The following is an 18,272-nucleotide window of genomic DNA, read 5'->3' on the forward strand; positions in this document are numbered from 1 at the left end:
TGATGGAGGTTAAAGAGCGGGAGGTGCGGGAGCACATAGAAAAAAATAAGGTGGAATTAGAGGAAGAACTTAAGGGGGCGCACGAGGAGATGAAGGAGGTGAAGCAGAAATTAGAAGAAGTGGAAGAAGGGGTGAGCGAAATTAAGAAGCGACGGAGAGAGGATAAGAAAGAGATAAAAGAGGAAGTAAAAGAATTGGTCCAAAGTCTGTGTTCTGATCGTGATGATGTGCTCATTAACCAGATGAGGGATTCGCAGGTGATGGAGGAGAAGCGAAGAGAAAGAGGACCCGGTGTAAGTGGTGACCAATATGGTCGTGCGTATGATGCGCCAGGTGATTTAATAAGCTTGGGGGTCGAGATGGACCCGGGTGTTCGTGAGAGGCCATTGGTGAAGTGTGCAACAGGTACGGTGTGCGAAGGAGGAGGGGTGCGAGAATGTCCGACTCTGGAGTGTGTGAGGAAAAAGTGCACGCCAAGGAGTGAGTGTGCTGTCGAGAGTGAGTCGGTCGTAGCGCGTGTGCGAGGGAGCACATGGAAGCGCGTAGTGAGGAGTGTTACAGAGGATGTAACGGAAGCATGCACGCCTGTGGTGAGTGTTACAGAGGATGTAACGGGAGAGTGTGCGCAAGAGTGTGCACGAGAAAGGGGTGTAACGGACGGGTGCATGAGGAAAGAGTGCGCTGTTGAGAGTAAGGGTGAGTGCGCTGTCCAGAGTGGAGGTGAGAGTAGTAAGAGTGACATGGAGCGTGAGTTGGTTGTGGCAGGTGAGAGAGGATGTACACCTGGAATGGAAGGATGCACACCTGGAATGGTAGAGCGTGTGTGGGAATGCACACTTGAGTTGGTAGTGAGGCACGTGGTTGGGTGTGTGAGTGAGAGCACACCTGTGATTGTCACAGAGGAGGTGACCGAGGAGGGGGCGCGAAGAGGTGTGTTGGTGAGGTGTGCGAACGACGAATGTGTGCCAAGGTGTTCGGTGGTCAGGTGTGTGACCAAGTCTGTGAGCGGAATGAGTGTACCTGGGTGTGTTAGAGAAGGTGCAATGACGAGGAGCATGGGAACAGCTGGATGTTTGAGCAAGGAACGGGCTGCGAGGTGTAAGCATGCAGGTGAGGCATCGACGGTAACCGGGTTAGTGGTTAGAACGACTTATAGCCGAATCGGGCCCTCGGTGCGTGTCGGGCAGCTTCGCGTGCCGCGAGGACCAGCGGGGATCCGAACCACAGCGGTTTCGAAAGAACCGCCGTACGCGATCCACGCCGGGCCGCGCTTTGAACGGCCGCGTCCGTGCTCCATTAAGCGGAGTGGGCAGCCCGATAGGAAGGGTCGTCATGGCGACCCCTTTTTGTTGAGGCGTTCCGGCAGGTCAAGATCGGGCCATGGGATGGCTCCGTGCCGAGGTGGTGCGTGGGATCTCGGCCCGGGTAAGCGTCCTTCCCTGCACTGAGTGTCGGACGCATCCAGCCGCCGGCACCAAAGAACCCGCATTCATTGCTCGGCTGTACGAAGCCGAGCTTTAGAAGTGAATTGGCGCACCGAGAGGATCTAGTAAGTAGACGGGTGATGAGGTTAGTGTTTTGGACCCAAAATTAGAAAAAGGCAAAATTTGATGATTGGCAAAGGATTGGCAGTAATGATTGGCAGATGATGGGTAGTGATTGGCAAATTTTTGATTTGTTGAAATTTGATGTGCAAAATTGGTAGTGGGAGATGCCCGATGTGGTGGGATGGCAACTCTGTCATCCCTCACAATGGGGGCAAATGCGCTATAGTTTATGGGGTGGCTATGACAACCGAGCCATGGAGGGCTTGGTTATATTGATAGGGACTAGAGGTGACTATAGGTGACAAGATTTAAGTAAGAGACTTGGTACCTGTAGTGGGGACGTAGTAGCTTAGTGTTTGATAATGACGTGGGAGCGCTGAGTGTAAGGGAAGACGGAGGAGAGCGAGTTTTAGAAGGGAGTAGGCAGAGCAGATGATGCAGTATGAATGGAAGTGCTGGTGAGCAGCTTCAAATGAGGCATCGGTGAGGCAATGCTCCGAGGTGTGTGTGAGTGTACAAGTGATGAATGAGAGAGCATTGCGGATGAGTGTCATGGTGAGTAGTGAGTGTTGTGGATCAGCGCGAATGCGCTTGGGGGAGAGAAGGGTGCAGGCGGCACCAAGTAAGAGAGCACAGGTGTGCAAGTACAGGTGTGTGGAATATATGGAGCAGAGAATGAGTGGTGTGGAGAGAGTTGGAGTAAGTGGTACGGAGTGGTGTGCATGGTGCGAAGGTGTGGATGGGGGAAGAGTGGACCCCTTTCACGAGTACCCGGGGAGGGTAGTTTAAAGAGTAGTTAGAAGGTATAGGTAAATTGTGGTTGGATATTGGCATTTGTGGTGCGGTTGCAGAATGGTATTGTGGATGGGTGCATTGGTGTGGTGAAATTGGCTCGTCGTGTGGCCTGTTAGTATGAGTGTGAATGGTTGGGCACTCCGCCACTGTTAGATGTCGGCCAGGTGAGGCCGCAGGTGGGCTCTGGGAGCCGTTAGTGTCAGTGGGTGCCTGAGGATCCCGGGTGTGGATCGGGCAGGCCGTGCCAGAGAGGGCACCGAGGGGGTGAGAGTGCGAGAGGGCCTTCCCCAGTTAGTTAGGTTAGGGTGAGGAGCAGGTGAGCTCGGTAGGCAACAACAGTGGTGGAGGTGTGCAGGTGGGCGGACCAGCTGGGAGCGTCACACGACCCAGCCACCGAAATTGTGCGGGAGCACCGAGTGTTGAATCGGGGAGTGAGACCCAAATTGATGGTGAGCACCACAGATGGTCAATGGGATTTTGGTTCTTCGAACCACATAGAGTAATGAGGGCCAATGGTTTGGCAGGAGAAAGACCCCGGGTAATGTAAAGTTGTTAAAGTCATTTAGGAAATAGTTAGGATTGATGAACCTGTCGCACCATACGCAGCCACTTACCTGAGGTGATGATGATGACTCCACACCTGTGTTTTCTTTGTTTTGTGTAGCAGGAAATGAAAATTGCTGTTTGGATTTGTGAGACGCATCACGACGTGGATGAGACATTGGGGTGATTCCATCTCTCCCTCCTTAGGAGGGACTGATGATGAATTGGAGATGGCAAATTTTGATGAGAGTTGGAAATGGCAAATTTGATTGGTTAGGAGGGAGAGAAGACGAATTTGGTTTATGGGAGGAACGGGGAAGACAGTAGGGACGTTTGTTGATGTGTAAAGTAGATGTTTATGGGTAGTGTTGTGTTTTGTGGATACAGTAAGGGGTAAGGGAGGGGCAATGTAGGTTACCTGGTGGGGGGGGGGGGGGGCGTACGGTAGGAACGTACCTGTCTCACCTGGTTCCCATGTGCCCCCAGTGTGCATTACCTTGTATTGCGTGCACTTTTGCGCCCTTACCACCTTACTCACTTGTCTTCTTTTGTCTCCCACCTCCGAGGATCTGGCTTTGGGGCAGAGAGAGAGGAGAGAGAGGTGCTGGCTCCGCAGTTGTGGGCCTGTACTTCCGCTGCTTGCTGCCTGGATCGATACACCATATGGACCGCAATTTTTGTGGCCGCCCACAATGGACCGCAGTTCTTTTGCGGTCAAGCACCACCCGTTGATGGACCTCTGGGTCAACGTAGCACCTATGCCATACAGGTGAACCACTTTTAGTTGGCCCCCCTGACGGCCACAATTCAGAAATGGACGCGGTTGGCGCCTTTCTTTATTTCTAAAGAAGCCAGAAGGTTAAGTGCACTCCATGAAGGCAAGACCAGCGGCAGAACATCGGCCGGCTGCGACACCACCGGTGACCATGGACACTTGATTGTGCATTGTTATTGAACACTTTATTGGTGCACCGGATGGTGCTGACTGTGCATAAGGGGGTGGTGCTTTTGGTGCTTGGAAGGGGTGCTCTGCACATTATTAAAGGCCGTAGGGCCACAGGGCACTCGTGGGTTGGTGTATCGATGCTGGCATGCGTGCTCTCCCTATGCATAACATCTGCATGTGTTCCTCAAAGAACAGGTCCTGGATCGTAGTGTAAATATCAGTGTAGTCTTGTATAAATGATGCTCCCTACCGGCTGTATGTTTAGTTTGAGGATGCTTTCCGCGATTCGGTTATCCTGTGGGTGTGTTTCTGTTAGGAGAAGGGTGCAACGTCGCAGGGGGACATATTTACTCATTTGTGAACATCTGTAAAACTGTCGCACTCAGGGTTGAGTTAATAGTAGAGGGAACTACATCTGAGTGCCACACTAAAGTAGGTAAAAATCTATCGGGTCGGGACGCCCCGAGGTCGAGAAGGGTGCCGTGTTGCGGATATGGGATTTGCATCCATCCATATCCGCTTGTAAATATTCCCCTATTTCCTCAATACATCCCAACTCTCCCCAATCCCCCATTCCCTAGTCCCATTTTCTGTAAACAACACTCTGTAGACCCGACCTCCCCCTATTTCCCCCATTAAATGTCGCATCCAGGTCCACCGCATCTCATGTCGACAACGATAGGACATCTTGCTAGTTATTCTTAGTCTATGTCAGTTAAGGATTCGTTTCCATTAATTCTGACCCTTCGTTGCACCAGAATGTGATTGTATGGCACCGTTAGGAAGTTTAGGACCTCCCATTACCTCCCCGCAGCTCTTCCTCACAGTTCTCTTCAACAACAACAACAACAACAACAACGAGCGCAGGGAGTGCGCGTCCTCAATCCGGCTTGGTTGGTAGGAGTGGTGGGAGGGCACCAGGCCTTCCCAACGAGCCGCCATCGGACATGTGCTCGACGGGGTTACCAAACAGGGGCTCCCTGTCGGCTCCTCGTCAAGGGCGGAGCCCGGTAACCCCCGCACCCAATGGAAGCGGCGGACCGGCCCCAGTTGGGGCGGAACCAACCAGCCGAGGGCGTGTCACTCCCCGTGGAGCATGCGCAGTAGAGAGAGAGGTGACGACAGATGCACGCCGAGCTGAGAGAAAGCAAGACGTCCCCTCCGAGCGCTGTGAGACCTCCCTGCATCTTTGGACTGTGTTTATCCTGTCCCCGAGCCAAGGTGCACCTTGTGCCATCGACCTACCTGTCCATCCCTGCCATCAATCCCTGTGTAAGTCTACCTTGTCCGTTTGTCCGTGGTCTGTCTGGGATAAGATAAGACTGTATTTAAGTGCCCATCTCTTCTGTGTCTTTACCTCACTCTGCCTTGTAATCTACCCCCTTTTCTCCACCACTGTAATTATACCCTCCTCTGGAGGTCTTGAAAACTGTACTGCGTCGTTTCATCTTTCCCAGTCGTCGTGTCCTTTCTATCATTGATTTGGCATAGCGCGATTTGGCCAACGTCTGGGTGAATCGGGTGAGTCGGGAAGAAAGGGGGAACAACTGTTCGGCCGCGGTTACCTCCGCTCGGTAAATAACATCCAATCCGCGGTCCGTAACAATATTTAATTTATTTAAAATAAATAACGAACTCAGCTCTCCGGTACAGGTTCAAAGAGGGGTGAGACAAGGATGCCCGGTTTCTGGGTTATTATTTTCCTTGGTAATGGAATCACTCCTAATTTTATTTAGGAAAAATATTTCAGGAGTGACTGTATCCCATGGGAGTCCTTCAGTAGTTGTATCGGCTTATGCAGATGATGTCTGTGTGGTTGTTAAGAAGGAGAGTGATATCCCAGCACGTGTTGAATGTTTAAATCTTTTTTGCCTCGCTTCTTCTTTGAAGTGTAACTGGGACAAGAGTAAGGCCTTATGGATTCCCTGTCTCAAGAACATTCCACCTGGAAGAGTGCTGGTACCACCTGGGCATCTACCAACAAAGTTAAAATGGGTGGAAGACGGAGTCAAATACCTTGGGGTTTTCCTGGGATCTCCACATTACGTCCTCAAAAATTGGGACGGGATTGTTGAGCATGTCAAAAAAAGACTGGCACTGTGGAAACGAGCTCTGCCCCACCTTTCCTACAAAGGCAGGGTTCTAGTGGTTAATAATTTGGTGGCTTCTTCCCTGTGGCATAGGTTTATCTGCCTTCAGCCGCCAGAGGCACTACTAAAGGCAGTGCAGAGGCTACACATGGATTTTTTTTGGAGTGGTCACCATTGGTTACTACCAAATGTCATATGTAGCCCCTTGTCTGAAGGTGGCCAGGGACTGATCGACATAAAAAGTCGTATCATGGCTTTTCGGCTGTGTACCATACAGCAGTTGCTGTACAAGGAACGACTGCCAACCCGACTTCTGGCCTATCACGTGCTGCGAAAAGCAAGCGGGCTCGGATACGGCCTTGAACTTTTCTTAGTCCAACTCCAACATATCGACACATCTCATCTACCATCATTCTATCAGAGCCTTCTGAATGCTTGGCAAAGCCTTTCGACTAGTCGCCAGCAAGAAACCTATGCCACAAGCATGTTTGTGGAAGAACCCCTTTTTTACAACCCGCTGTTTCCTGCAATTCCAAGAAGCCGAGACTTTTATCAACACTTTATTACAGCGGGCATAATCAAAGTGTTGGACCTCCGCCATGATTCTGGTTGGGGGTGGAAGTCGGTGCAAGAGATAGCTGATATGACTGGAATATGGTCAAACAGAATAATCGGAAGAGTCCTAAAGGAAATAGTAAAGAAAAGCTTCCAACTTGGACTAAGATGGACCCAGGAAGTTTTGGTGACATCCAATGACTGGCATTTTCCTGGTTTATTGGTACAGCCTAGTCACGGAGACTTGCCCCCAATTAGTGAGGGACAAAACATTTTTCAGAAATGCAGTAGTAAAGACCTGTATCGGTTATGCACTGCAGTTCTGCTTGGGAACTCACCGTTAAATGGAGTGGCCAGGTGGAAAGGGCTAATGCCGGAAGGACTCCCATCTGAGCCTGCATGGGAATCGATATACAGTAAGCTGGTAAGCAAAAGGACAGGTGATCTCCAGTGGCGAATGATACACTGGATCATTCCGTCTAATAAATTAGTGAGTCATTTTGCGCCCACATCTACGTGTTGCCCGTTCTGTGTTTACACAGAGGATGTGTTCCATGCGTACGTTGATTGTGCAAGGCTTGTGCCTTTATTTCAATGGTTGAACTACATGGCTGGAAAAATGAAGATCACTTTTTCTCTGCGATCATTTATTTTTGGTTTCAATGATATGAAAGAACATGTACATATGTTGTTTTTTTTTTAGTGGCCACGGCGAAAATGGCAATTTATTTATCGAGGAAGGAAAAACTGAAAGGAAAGCCGATTGGGCAATGTGATGTCGTTCTTTTTTAATGCCTTGATATCTGCAAGACTCAAACTTGAATTTTGTGTTTCTGAAAGAAAGAAATGTATTGATGAGTTTATGAACATCTGGTGTTTTGATGGGATCTGCATGGTGCAGGAGAATGAATTAATGATATATTTGTAGGTTTGTTTGGATTGAATCAGTGTGTGGTTGGTTTTTCTGTTGTTGTTTTTCTTTTCTAGTTCATTGTACTGTTTTGATTTCCTGTCATTATCTCTTTTTCTTTTCTGTATTTTTGATTATTGTGCCTGTATTGAATAGTATCTTCACCGACTGGCTTGTATTTTTATATTTTTGTAATAAAAAGTCTCTCTCTTTCCCTCTCTTTCTCTCTCTCTCCCTCTCTCTCCCTCTCTCTCTCTCTCTCTCTCTCTCTCTCTCTCTCTCTCTCTCTCTCTCTCTCTCTCTCTCTCTCTCTCTCTCTCTCTCTTTCTCTCTCTCTTTTTAACTCTCGTTCTTTTCGATTTTTTTTCTCTTCTTTCTTTTTTAAACTCTTTTTCTATTGGATTTTTTCCCCTTTTTCTCTTTTTTCTCTCTTTCTTTTTAACTCTCATTTTCCTTTTCGATTTTTTTCTTCCCTTTCTTTTTTTAAAACTCTTTTTCTATTGGATTTTTCCCCTTTTTTTTCCTCTTTCTCTTGTCTCTCTTTCTTTTTAACTCTCATTTTTCTTTTGGATTTTTTTTCTCTTTTCTCTCTTTCGTTTTCTAACTCTCTTTTTCTATTGGATTTTTCCCCCTTTTCTCTCTTTCTTTTTAACTCTCATTTTCCTTTTCGATTTTTTTCTTCTCTTCCTTTTTTAAAACTCTTTTTCTATTGGATTTTCCCCTTTTTTTCTCTCTCTCTCTTTTCTCTCTTTCTTTTTAACTCTCATTTTTCTTTTGGATTTTTTTCTCTTTGCTCTCTTTCGTTTTCTAACTCTCTTTTTCTATTGGATTTTTTTCCCCTTTTTCTCTCTTTTCTCTCTCATTTTTCTTTTGGATTTTTTTCTCTTTTCTCTCTCTTTTCTCTTTCGTTTTCTAAATCTCTTTTTATATTGGATTTTTTCTATTGGATTCCTTTTTTCTCTCTTTTTAACTCTTTTTTTTCTCCTGGATTTTATCTCTTTTTTCCTCCTTTCTCTCTCTTTCTCACCCTCTCTTTCTTTCTTTTTTAAAAACCTTTTTGTCTCTTTTTTCTCCTCCCCCCCCCCCCCCCCCCCTCTCTCTCTCTCTCCTTTCTTTCTCTCTCTCTTTTTCTGTCTTTCTTTGAAAACTTTGTTTTATTCACTACTGCGTCAATGTTTTTCTGAGGCTGCTTGAGTATTGTTTCAGCAATGTGAGTGGCATTTTTAATGTCATTAAAGCTTGGTTGATTTAAAGGAAAACACAAGATGCATGCAGCAGTTGGCTTTTGTTGGTTGGATGAAGATATGAGAACGGCGGAAGCTATTATGTTATTGGCAAGTCTGAGTTTTAGAATACCGAATGGTCTCAATCAGGTGTGCAAACACAAAGTAAACCTTCTTGCTGATGAACCAAAGAAACCAGATTGTGCCAATTAAAATTCAGACAGGCCAAAGATAATTTCGCAACATAATGTGGAGGCGGAAACCGTTGCACCCAAAGGAAAACTTGATCGTTAAACATTGCATTAGGGAAGTGTTGAGTGTGCAACCAAATGTATACACTAAGTATTGATAATACAAATGTGGAAAGCAGGTACTGGTACTTAGGCATTCTAAATGTCCTGAAATGCTGTTTATGTAGACAGGTTAGTTGAACTAATGGCAGGTGTAAAGTTGCATTTGTATGGAATGGTTGGCAAATGGTATTTATTCCATGCACGTATCACTTCATGCACTTGTCAGCTTTGTGAGTTAAAATGGATTCAAGAGAAACATCTGTGTGCGCATTAATGATAAGACGTTTACACCACAATGTTGTTCGACACCATTGATGGACTTTCAGGAACGTTTTGTACTTCTCAAGGCCATTTAATTTAATTGTTAAACATGCAATTTCTTCTAAGATAGGTCGGAGCTAAGGTACCAGATATGAAGTCTGGTCGTGTGATCTTGTCATTACCTTATTGATTTATTGTGTTACATTCTGCAAACTTCGTATCCCATTGCCAAATCTGACGATAGCCATGCAAGAAGCAAATATGAAAATAGCTTTGTCTTATTTTCCCATAGGAATCCCAGTTGTGCAGATGTCTCCATCGTGTTGTTGTTGCCTGGTGCGTAAGTGGTTTGGGATTTACTTTTAGAGTACATTTTACCTGCGGCATGCACATGCATGCAGAGCATTCAAAATTGATTTGAGGGATTACCTGCCATATTTATTTGTCTTCACATACATACAACCAAAGCCTTACCATGCTAGGTGGTCCTGTTCCCCTAGGTTGTCCCAAACATTGACTGGCCATAGTAGAACCTCCTTCAGTATTAGCATTGCACTTGGATACCGAGACATCAAATGGCAGTCCCCCTCGACTTGGTTGGTTCCCCTCCATGCCTTGACACACACACACACACACACACACACACACACACACACACACACACACACACACACACACACACACACACACACACACACACACACACCTATTCATACCAAAAGCCTTCAGGCAGTTTTGACTGCCCATAATCTTTCCATAATTCTCACACAGCTTGCACAAGTTAGTCCAATGGTCCCTCCTCGATTACATCATGGATGTGTGTTTTTCATCATTAAACATATTGAGTTTGGCTCCTTTCCGGCCCTTGATGTTATTCTCCTCTTCCCAAACAGCACGGAGCTGTCATGGGTCCATGAAACACCGGAGATATTATCAGTTAAATTTCAAACATTCATGACATACCCAATGTTATTATTTTTGTCTATGGTGGTGCTAGTGGTTTAACGACACTTGATTCCGAAAGGAAAGGGTCTGTGGCAGGATAAATTACACTTATCTTTCCTCTTTACTGAATTCTTGTCATTCTTTAATTAATCTTGAGTTTTGATGCAATTTTTTTTATAAACTGTTCTATATTTTTTTTTTTTTTTACTACATCAGCAGCTCCTTGCCTTGTGGCATTATTCCTGCCTTATAATCCTGTCTATACCTGCCACTATGCAGGTATGGAAAGAGCATTTCTTGGAAAGTATGCCAGCTTGTACATCCTACAGACCCAATGCACTTGTTGTTATAAAAGTGGAGTGCTTCACATGCTCTACTATTTCAGAGCTATCTGCGGTTGCATTGTGTCGTTTTGTTGTTGCAGCTGGGTGATTCTGTTGATTTGCGTTGTTGCGCAACAACACAAATTCAAGTTGCCAAACCCGATGTTGAAAACGTTTTTTTTGTTTTTAGTTTTTTTTAGTTTTTAGTCAAAAAACGGCGGCCATTTTAGTTTTAAAAAACCCGATGTTGAAATGTCCTCAACCATTTCTCGGACATGCGTTTACCGATCTTGTTCAAAATTGGCACACAGATAATGAATGATTGCTTACGTACGCACCTCATTTTCTTTCGAGATCCGATCCAAGATGCCCGACTGGCGGCCATCTCGTTACTTAAACATGGCCACAACAATTTTGCCGGGTTCCATTGTCCGATTTTGTTCGAACTTGGCACAAGCACAGTACATGATGGCCTACACATGCACCTCATTTTATTTTGCGATCTGATCAAATATGGCCGACTGGTAGACTAGCTGCCATTTTAGTTGTAAAAAAAAAAAAACCCGATATTTAAAACGTCCTTAAACATTTCTTGGACATGCATTTACTGATTTTTGTTCAAACTTGGTACAAAGGCAATACATGAGAGGATACATATATGCAGATTACGTTTTGTAATCCAAACAAAGATGCCGACTGGCGGCTTTTAACTCTGTATAGAAAAATTACTAAAAGCATGAGGCACATGACATTTATGTCGTTTTCTCCTTGTTTATTATTGCTATCATTATACTTTAATGGCCATCTTAGTTGGCCGGGGAAGCTGGGCCCAAGTGTTTCACGAACCGGCTGGCTTGGCCTGACATTCGACTAAGGTTATGGCAGGAATTTGGAATTTGGCCTTGGTGCCGGCGACAGCTCGCCTACTCTTTGTGAAGGACACCATAACATCTTTAACCTCCACTATATAATGACAGCAGATGGGATGCCCAGTTTAACGTCCATCCAGGGGATGGCACACACAATGATGAATCACCCTGCCCATGAAACAAGCACACCTGATGGGTATGCCAATAGAGAAGGGAGCACTAATTTTTGGTTTTAAAACACACATTCTACATGTTGCTATGGTCATGCTTTGTGATCTGCTTTTGCTTGTAACCACCTTTAGAGGCCATTTTCCCCCGCAAAGCGGGGGTTGGCCTTTTTCGGGGACCGTGGTTGTTGTTGTTTTTCGGTCCCCTTTTTGAAGCAATGTTTTGCGGCTGGATGCCCTTCCTGCCGCCAACCCTTTTTGCCGCCTTTAACGACAAACAGGGAATTACCAGTGAACTGGTACTCAATTAGCCGACCTCGGAAGGATGACAGGCTGAGTCAACCCCCCTGGCGTTAATTCAGCGATCGACCGGGATTCGAACCCAGGATCCTAGGATCCTAAGCTGGCACCCGAGCCGCTAGCCCAACACCAGGGCTTGTGTTGGAAAATATGTTTATTTTTAAGAAAACATTAGAATTCAGAAGTATACTTTGAAATATATTTCTTAATTTACATAAAGTTGTGTTATAGACATTTTTGGTTATGTGGCCAGAGTTAAGGTCATTGAAGAATAATCAGATAATTCTCATGTCAATATGGCCAATATTATTACTATGGTCATGCTTTGTGATCTGCTTTTGCTTGTAACCACCTTTAGAGGCCATTTTCCCCCGCAAAGCGGGGGTTGGCCTTTTTCGGGGACCGTGGTTGTTGTTGTTTTTCGGTCCCCTTTTTGAAGCAATGTTTTGCGGCTGGATGCCCTTCCTGCCGCCAACCCTTTTTGCCGCCTTTAACGACAAACAGGGAATTACCAGTGAACTGGTACTCAATTTGCCGACCTCGGAAGGATGACAGGCTGAGTCAACCCCCCTGGCGTTAATTCAGCGATCGACCGGGATTCGAACCCAGGATCCTAGGATCCTAAGCTGGCACCCGAGCCGCTAGCCCAACACCAGGGCTTGTGTTGGAAAATATGTTTATTTTTAAGAAAACATTAGAATTCAGAAGTATACTTTGAAATATATTTCTTAATTTACATAAAGTTGTGTTATAGACATTTTTGGTTATGTGGCCAGAGTTAAGGTCATTGAAGAATAATCAGATAATTCTCATGTCAATATGGCCAATATTATTGCAAAGTTTACCAAGCAGAACAGTATTTCCATGAAAAAGTGGCCTGGTAGATGCAGCACTGACACTGCAAGAAAAACGTGTCTATACTCGACACATCAGCATTCACTGTGAAAAGTATCTGAGTAAAAAGAACAGTCGAACCTCATCCCTACCAATTTGACAAATACTATGTGTATCACACATTAAGTTCAGTCTTACCAGTAGAGATAGCATACTTAGACAATAGACAAGTCTGCCAAGAGATGTCTGCAGAAAGAAACTCGAACATAAACAGCATTTCGCACATTCTGAGGAGTCCAGATTCCAGGTGGTCACGTCACACCTTGAGGTGGCATCTTGGTTTGGAGAAGACCTAATTAAGGCATTATGCCCCATTGTGGGGCTGGCAGGATGGCCAAGAGGTATGCACAGAAATCGATCTTGATCATATATCGAAGAGATAAAGCTATGGTGCCAGTGATGAGCCACCCAGGTTTGAAGGCACCCAATTGGGTACTGGGGAAGCACCGAGTGTTTTGATGAGTAGGACCGGCTGTTATGATAGGACTGGATCTAACCCGCTGGAAAATACAGTCGCTGTGGTCGCCAGAACTGAAAGTTGAACTCGGAGCTTCACAAACATTCACAAAATTGGGACATGGAATGTAAGATCAGTGAAACATGATGAACTCCTTGAGGCCAAACTATGAATCTAATTGAGAAAAGTGAAAAAATATATAACTCTGACCAGATATGACCTTGAAAACAAACTAAACAATATATGCAATACAGCTGAAAAAGCATTCTGCGGAGCTGGACTTGGTTGACAATGCCAGACGAATTGTGGTAAGAGGTTTGAATACTTTGTAAAATAAGAGACCAAAAACAACATCCTAAAAGCAAGCAGAAAGAAGAATGCTAAATGGCTATCAGAAGAGGCAATAAATGTTTCAGAGAAGAGAAGAGGAGAGATGAAAACCAAAGATGCACCAAGAGAGGACATTGAGGAGTTAAACACCAATTTCTAATGACAAGCTAGGAAAGACGAAGAGAGACATTTCAAAGAGGTATGCATAGAGATAGAAAGTGACAACAGAGCAGGAAAAACAACAACTTTTTAAAAAAAGATCACAGAGATCACAGGAAAGGCGAGTTAGTCTAGGATTGGGGTCCTTAAGAGTGGAAGAGGAAAACATCTGTCAGAAGAAACAGGTGAAAGGAAGACGGAAGGACGATATCAAAACTCTATACAAATGAGGTAGCAATGTGATGGAAACCTTCAAAAAAAAGAGAATACGAGCAAGAACCAATAGTGATATAAAATGAGGCACGTAGAGCCCTGGTAGAGCTGGTCGTTCACATGGTTCACATAATACAACAGCAAAACTATTGATTCTGTTGATCATCAATTGATGTGGATTATGCAACGAGAAATGGGGATGTCAGAGTACCTAACATGACTGATAAGAAACCTGTGTTCTAAATATTAATCTACAGTAAGAACAGAATATGGAGATACAGAATGGTTTGGATTTGGAAATTGGGTCAGACAGGGGAACTCTCCCCCATACTTGTTCAATCTGTGCAGTGAGTACATCATGAGGAAATCAAACTTGGATGGCATTGAGGCTGGAGTCAGGAATGGAGGAAGTTGTATCAACAATCAGTTGTTAAACAAAACTGTTGGAGACATCAGTCATGCTGATGATATGACTCTGTTGGCAGAAATTAAAGAGGACTTGAAGAACTACTGTTAGTGAAGAAGGAAAGTGAAAAAGCTGGTCTTTATTTAAACCTAAACAAGACCGAAAGTCTAACAGCGGCGTAGCCGGGCTTGTAAAATATTATAAACCACAAACACACATGACTAGCTTTTTAAAGAATGATTTAGTATGCCGCTAATGCTGCATATAACATTAAACAAATAAATTTGGAGGAATCCCGACATCTGTGAGGTAAGTTTTACTTACAGAACTGAGGGAAGATCTACTGTAATCTATATACCCCACAAGGATAGGGTTAATAACGTGCTATCAAAAAACCAAGGCGAATGCCTTACTTCTGCGGTTGTTAGTCCGTACTCTATTCATGAACCATACACCACTTCAATCCATAAACTTTGTATTCATGACATTGGGAATACATTTTATGGTCATATTTACTATAGTATTATTATTACTATTACGAAAACGATACTACTGAAACGATCTTAATACTACTGTATTAAGAAACCTGGGCTTAATTTGTCCAAAGCAGCCTGAAGGTGAGGTATGAAGCCTTTTTTTCCTTTTTTTTTCTTCTTTTTTTTTTGTATACAGAATCGAGGCTCGTGAAAGAGAACATTTATCACACACATCACATTTATCACACAAACAAATCAAACAGACAAACAAAGTATATAAAAAGGGGAGCGGTAGACAAGATGGGGGAGAGAAGGGGTAGCACACAAACACAACATTTGAGAGCAGGGACATCAGGAGACCTGTGGGAGGGAGAGGGCTTGGGTGGAGGAGGCGTGGGAAGGGGGCTGGGTGGGGGCGGTGGGAGAAGTATAAAACACAAGGACACCAAGGACTTCTAGGAAAGAAGTTGGTATTTCAAAAAAGTGGATTTGGGGTGAAATTAGTGGGGGTCGAAAAGATCAAGGTTTTCGCATGGGGAAAGATAAGAGATGGTGGTTAACAGCTGTTTTAAAGACCTGGAGGGAGGAGTGGGATTGAAGATAGTGAGGGTGTTTGTTCCAGAGGCGGGAGAAAAGAGGAATGAAGGAGTGAAGGTGAGCAGAGAGTCTTGATTTTGGCAGTTTAACCATAAGAGGGTTGCAGGCAGATCTTGTGTGACCTGTAGGAATATTTGCGGGACAGAGCCCAGAGAGAGCTGGGAGAGCAAGGCCAGAGAGGAGTCGGTAGAAGACGGAAAGATCGCCAACCTGCCTGCGGTGAGTGAGTGAGAGGCCCTTGGAGGTAGCTTCTTCGCGGGAGATTCCAATGATTCTGAACGCTTTGGTTTCAACAGCGTGAAGCCGAGCGAGGTGTGAGGCAGGAGCACCAGCCCAGAGGGGAGAGCAGTATTCCATTGAGCTGCGGATGAAAGCCTTGTATGTGGTGAGGAGCTCAGGTGTGCCAAGGAAGGACTTCACACGATGGAGGATGCCCAGTCGGCGACTGGCTTTGGAGGCCAGATTTGAATTGTGGTTTTCCCAGGAAAGATCATGTCAGATAGTGACACCCAAAAGCTTGAGTGACAGAACTTCTTGGAGAGGATTATTCAGAAAGTGGATGGGAGGGTTGTCCAGTCGGACAGTTGTCGGACAGAGTCGGAGGGTTTTCCAGTTGTCCAGTTGTCCAGCCTAAGGCCTATACGTACTGTATTGTTGGAAGAGATGTAACACAGATGCTTTCGATATTTGATGGTCATTTTCACAATCGGTTTGTTAGCGTTTCACACTAAATGAAAAACGTGAAGGTAGAGCATGGCGATTGTGATATATGACAGGTTCGACGATATGTTCAGACTGAACGAAATTGGAATCAAAATGCTGGAGTGTGGAGAGTCATCCGCCGTACTGCCGTAATGACATCAGACCTAATCACATCACCCTGCCATGTGACCTGAGCCTCAGCTCTGATTGGGTACGTTTGAGGGGACATACATACAGACGGACAAACTCTGTTCTAGACGGGCTTGCCCTATGGGCTACGCCGTAAAAACACTAAAATCTTGTAAAGTGAGAAGATCGATATGTTCAGATTGGGAGACGATCATGTGAAAACAATGGAAAGTTTCATCTTCCTGGATTCTAAGATTGAAGTGAGTGGAGAATATAGAGGAGATATTAATATACGGTTATTATTGGGGAGAACAGCAATGTCAGGATTGAGAAGGATTTGAAAAGAAAAAGATGTCAAAAAACAAACCACGAGGAGGTTGGTGAATGATTTCGTACTTCAAGTTGCAATGTAGGGATGCGAGTCATGGACAATGAAAAATAAAGAAAGGAAGAAGATTGACAGATGTTGGAGACAAATGCTAAAAAATTAATGGACTGCAAGAAGAGCAAACAAATCTTTGTTTGAAGAAATTAGACCACCATGCACATTAGAATCACTGTAGTTTAGACAAAACTGTTGAAAGTACAGAAAAGATGCAGAAAACGAAAATCTTTCGAAATCAACTATGCTGAGTATGGTTGATGGCATAAGAACAAGAGGCATATTGTGTACGTGCTGAATGGGTTGGGTAAAGGTTACAACCAAGCTTTCTCTGTCAGAGGTTCGGGAAGTAGTGCAGGATGGGGATGTTTGGAGGCATCTGATCAAGAATGTCACCAGAAGTTGGCCACAACCTGATTGAAGGAGATCACTAGCCCAAGTGTGGGGCGCTGTCTCACATGGATTCAAATCTCGGCCCAGCTGTAAACTGTCATCCCGGTGTTTCAGTTGCAGCGTGATTCATCAATGTGTGTGCCATCCCTTGGGTGGACGTTAAACTTGGCGTCCCGTCTGCCAGCATTAGTCCATGGATGACAAATATCCCATGGCGTATTTTGGTGAAGAGTAGATGAGCTATGGCTGGCACGATGGATCAAATTCCTGCCATAACAACTGCTGGGAAGGCAATGAAAAAACCACCCAGAACAATCTTGGCCATGAAAATGCTTCGGCAGCATCGACGCTCTAACAGAGTATGGTCCATCAGAATCAGAACCCCAATGTGTTCACAATGTGGTCAAGTATGGAGTGAGTTGTGTGATGGTGTGGGTAGCAATTTGGCATCAGAGAAAGAGAGACTTGGTGATTGTTTGAAAAATGTCTTCGTTCTCATTTAAAAAATACATACCTTCCAATGTACTAATGAGGTGTATCGAGATTTCAATCCCCTATTCTCTTTTGGCAGATGAGTTCCAATTGTCCCAAACCACTTGGTAGAGTTCCATGGCTGAGTCCACCGACCAACATTTTAATTTACAAGTACACCGCTCACTACGGGAGTGGCAGGAAGGGTCATTCCTCTTTGGGGTATATAGATTACAGTCGATCTACGGCCGGGTCTCAAGAACCATGGGTGTGTTCATTTACCAAGTTTCTTGTGGAGAGATCGCCAAGTAGTTTTTAGCATTCGAGCAAGCACTCCATTCAAAACCGTTAAGGAAAGGCTGGCTTGGCAAGCGCTAGCTAGTTGCTTGGTAAATGAGCACACCTCCAACCCTTCTGGGGTATATAGATTACAGTAGATCTTCGCTCAGTTCTGCTTTAAGTAAATTTTCCTGACGGATGTCGGGATTCCTCCAAATTTCTTTGGTTAATGTTATTTACAGCATTAGCGACTGTTTGAAAAGCTAATAATATGTGTTTGTGGTTTATAATATTTTACAAGCCCGGCTATGCCGCTGTTAGACTTTTGGTCTTGTTTTTTAACCATAACATATTTTAGATATTTATCTGTTTGGTGGTAAGTTCTGTTTGCTTTGATGTTGTGTGCGAAAGTATTGCGTCGCAATACAAACACAATTAATTGTATCACAATGGTGAAATGTATACCTTTTGCGGTTATATTCCATTTAGCAGGCGGGTCTGGGAATGCACAAAGTAGTCTCGGGATGAAAGGCTTTATCGTCTTCTTTTTTATTATTAGTCTGCTGTGGTTTTTCTGGCATGTAACATAAACTTGACAAATGTCCATAATGACCACA

The 18,272-nt window shown here is 44.6% G+C and overlaps 1 protein-coding gene and 1 long non-coding RNA gene across 5 annotated transcripts in view; one reads left to right on the forward strand and one right to left on the reverse strand.

Moving 5' to 3' along the window:
- The window catches only part of LOC144893279 (uncharacterized), a 342,685-nt gene that overhangs the window by 317,700 nt on the left and 6,713 nt on the right, over positions 1-18,272 (reverse strand). The gene's annotated exons all lie outside the window — the stretch shown is intronic.
- Positions 1-18,272, forward strand: part of LOC137432510 (netrin receptor UNC5B-a) — a 430,308-nt gene that overhangs the window by 29,172 nt on the left and 382,864 nt on the right. The window lies entirely within an intron of this gene.

The sequence above is a fragment of the Myxine glutinosa genome, chromosome 8, assembly GCF_964187855.1.
Source record: "Myxine glutinosa chromosome 8, kmMyxGlut1.1, whole genome shotgun sequence".
Taxonomy (NCBI): Eukaryota; Metazoa; Chordata; class Myxini; order Myxiniformes; family Myxinidae; genus Myxine; species Myxine glutinosa.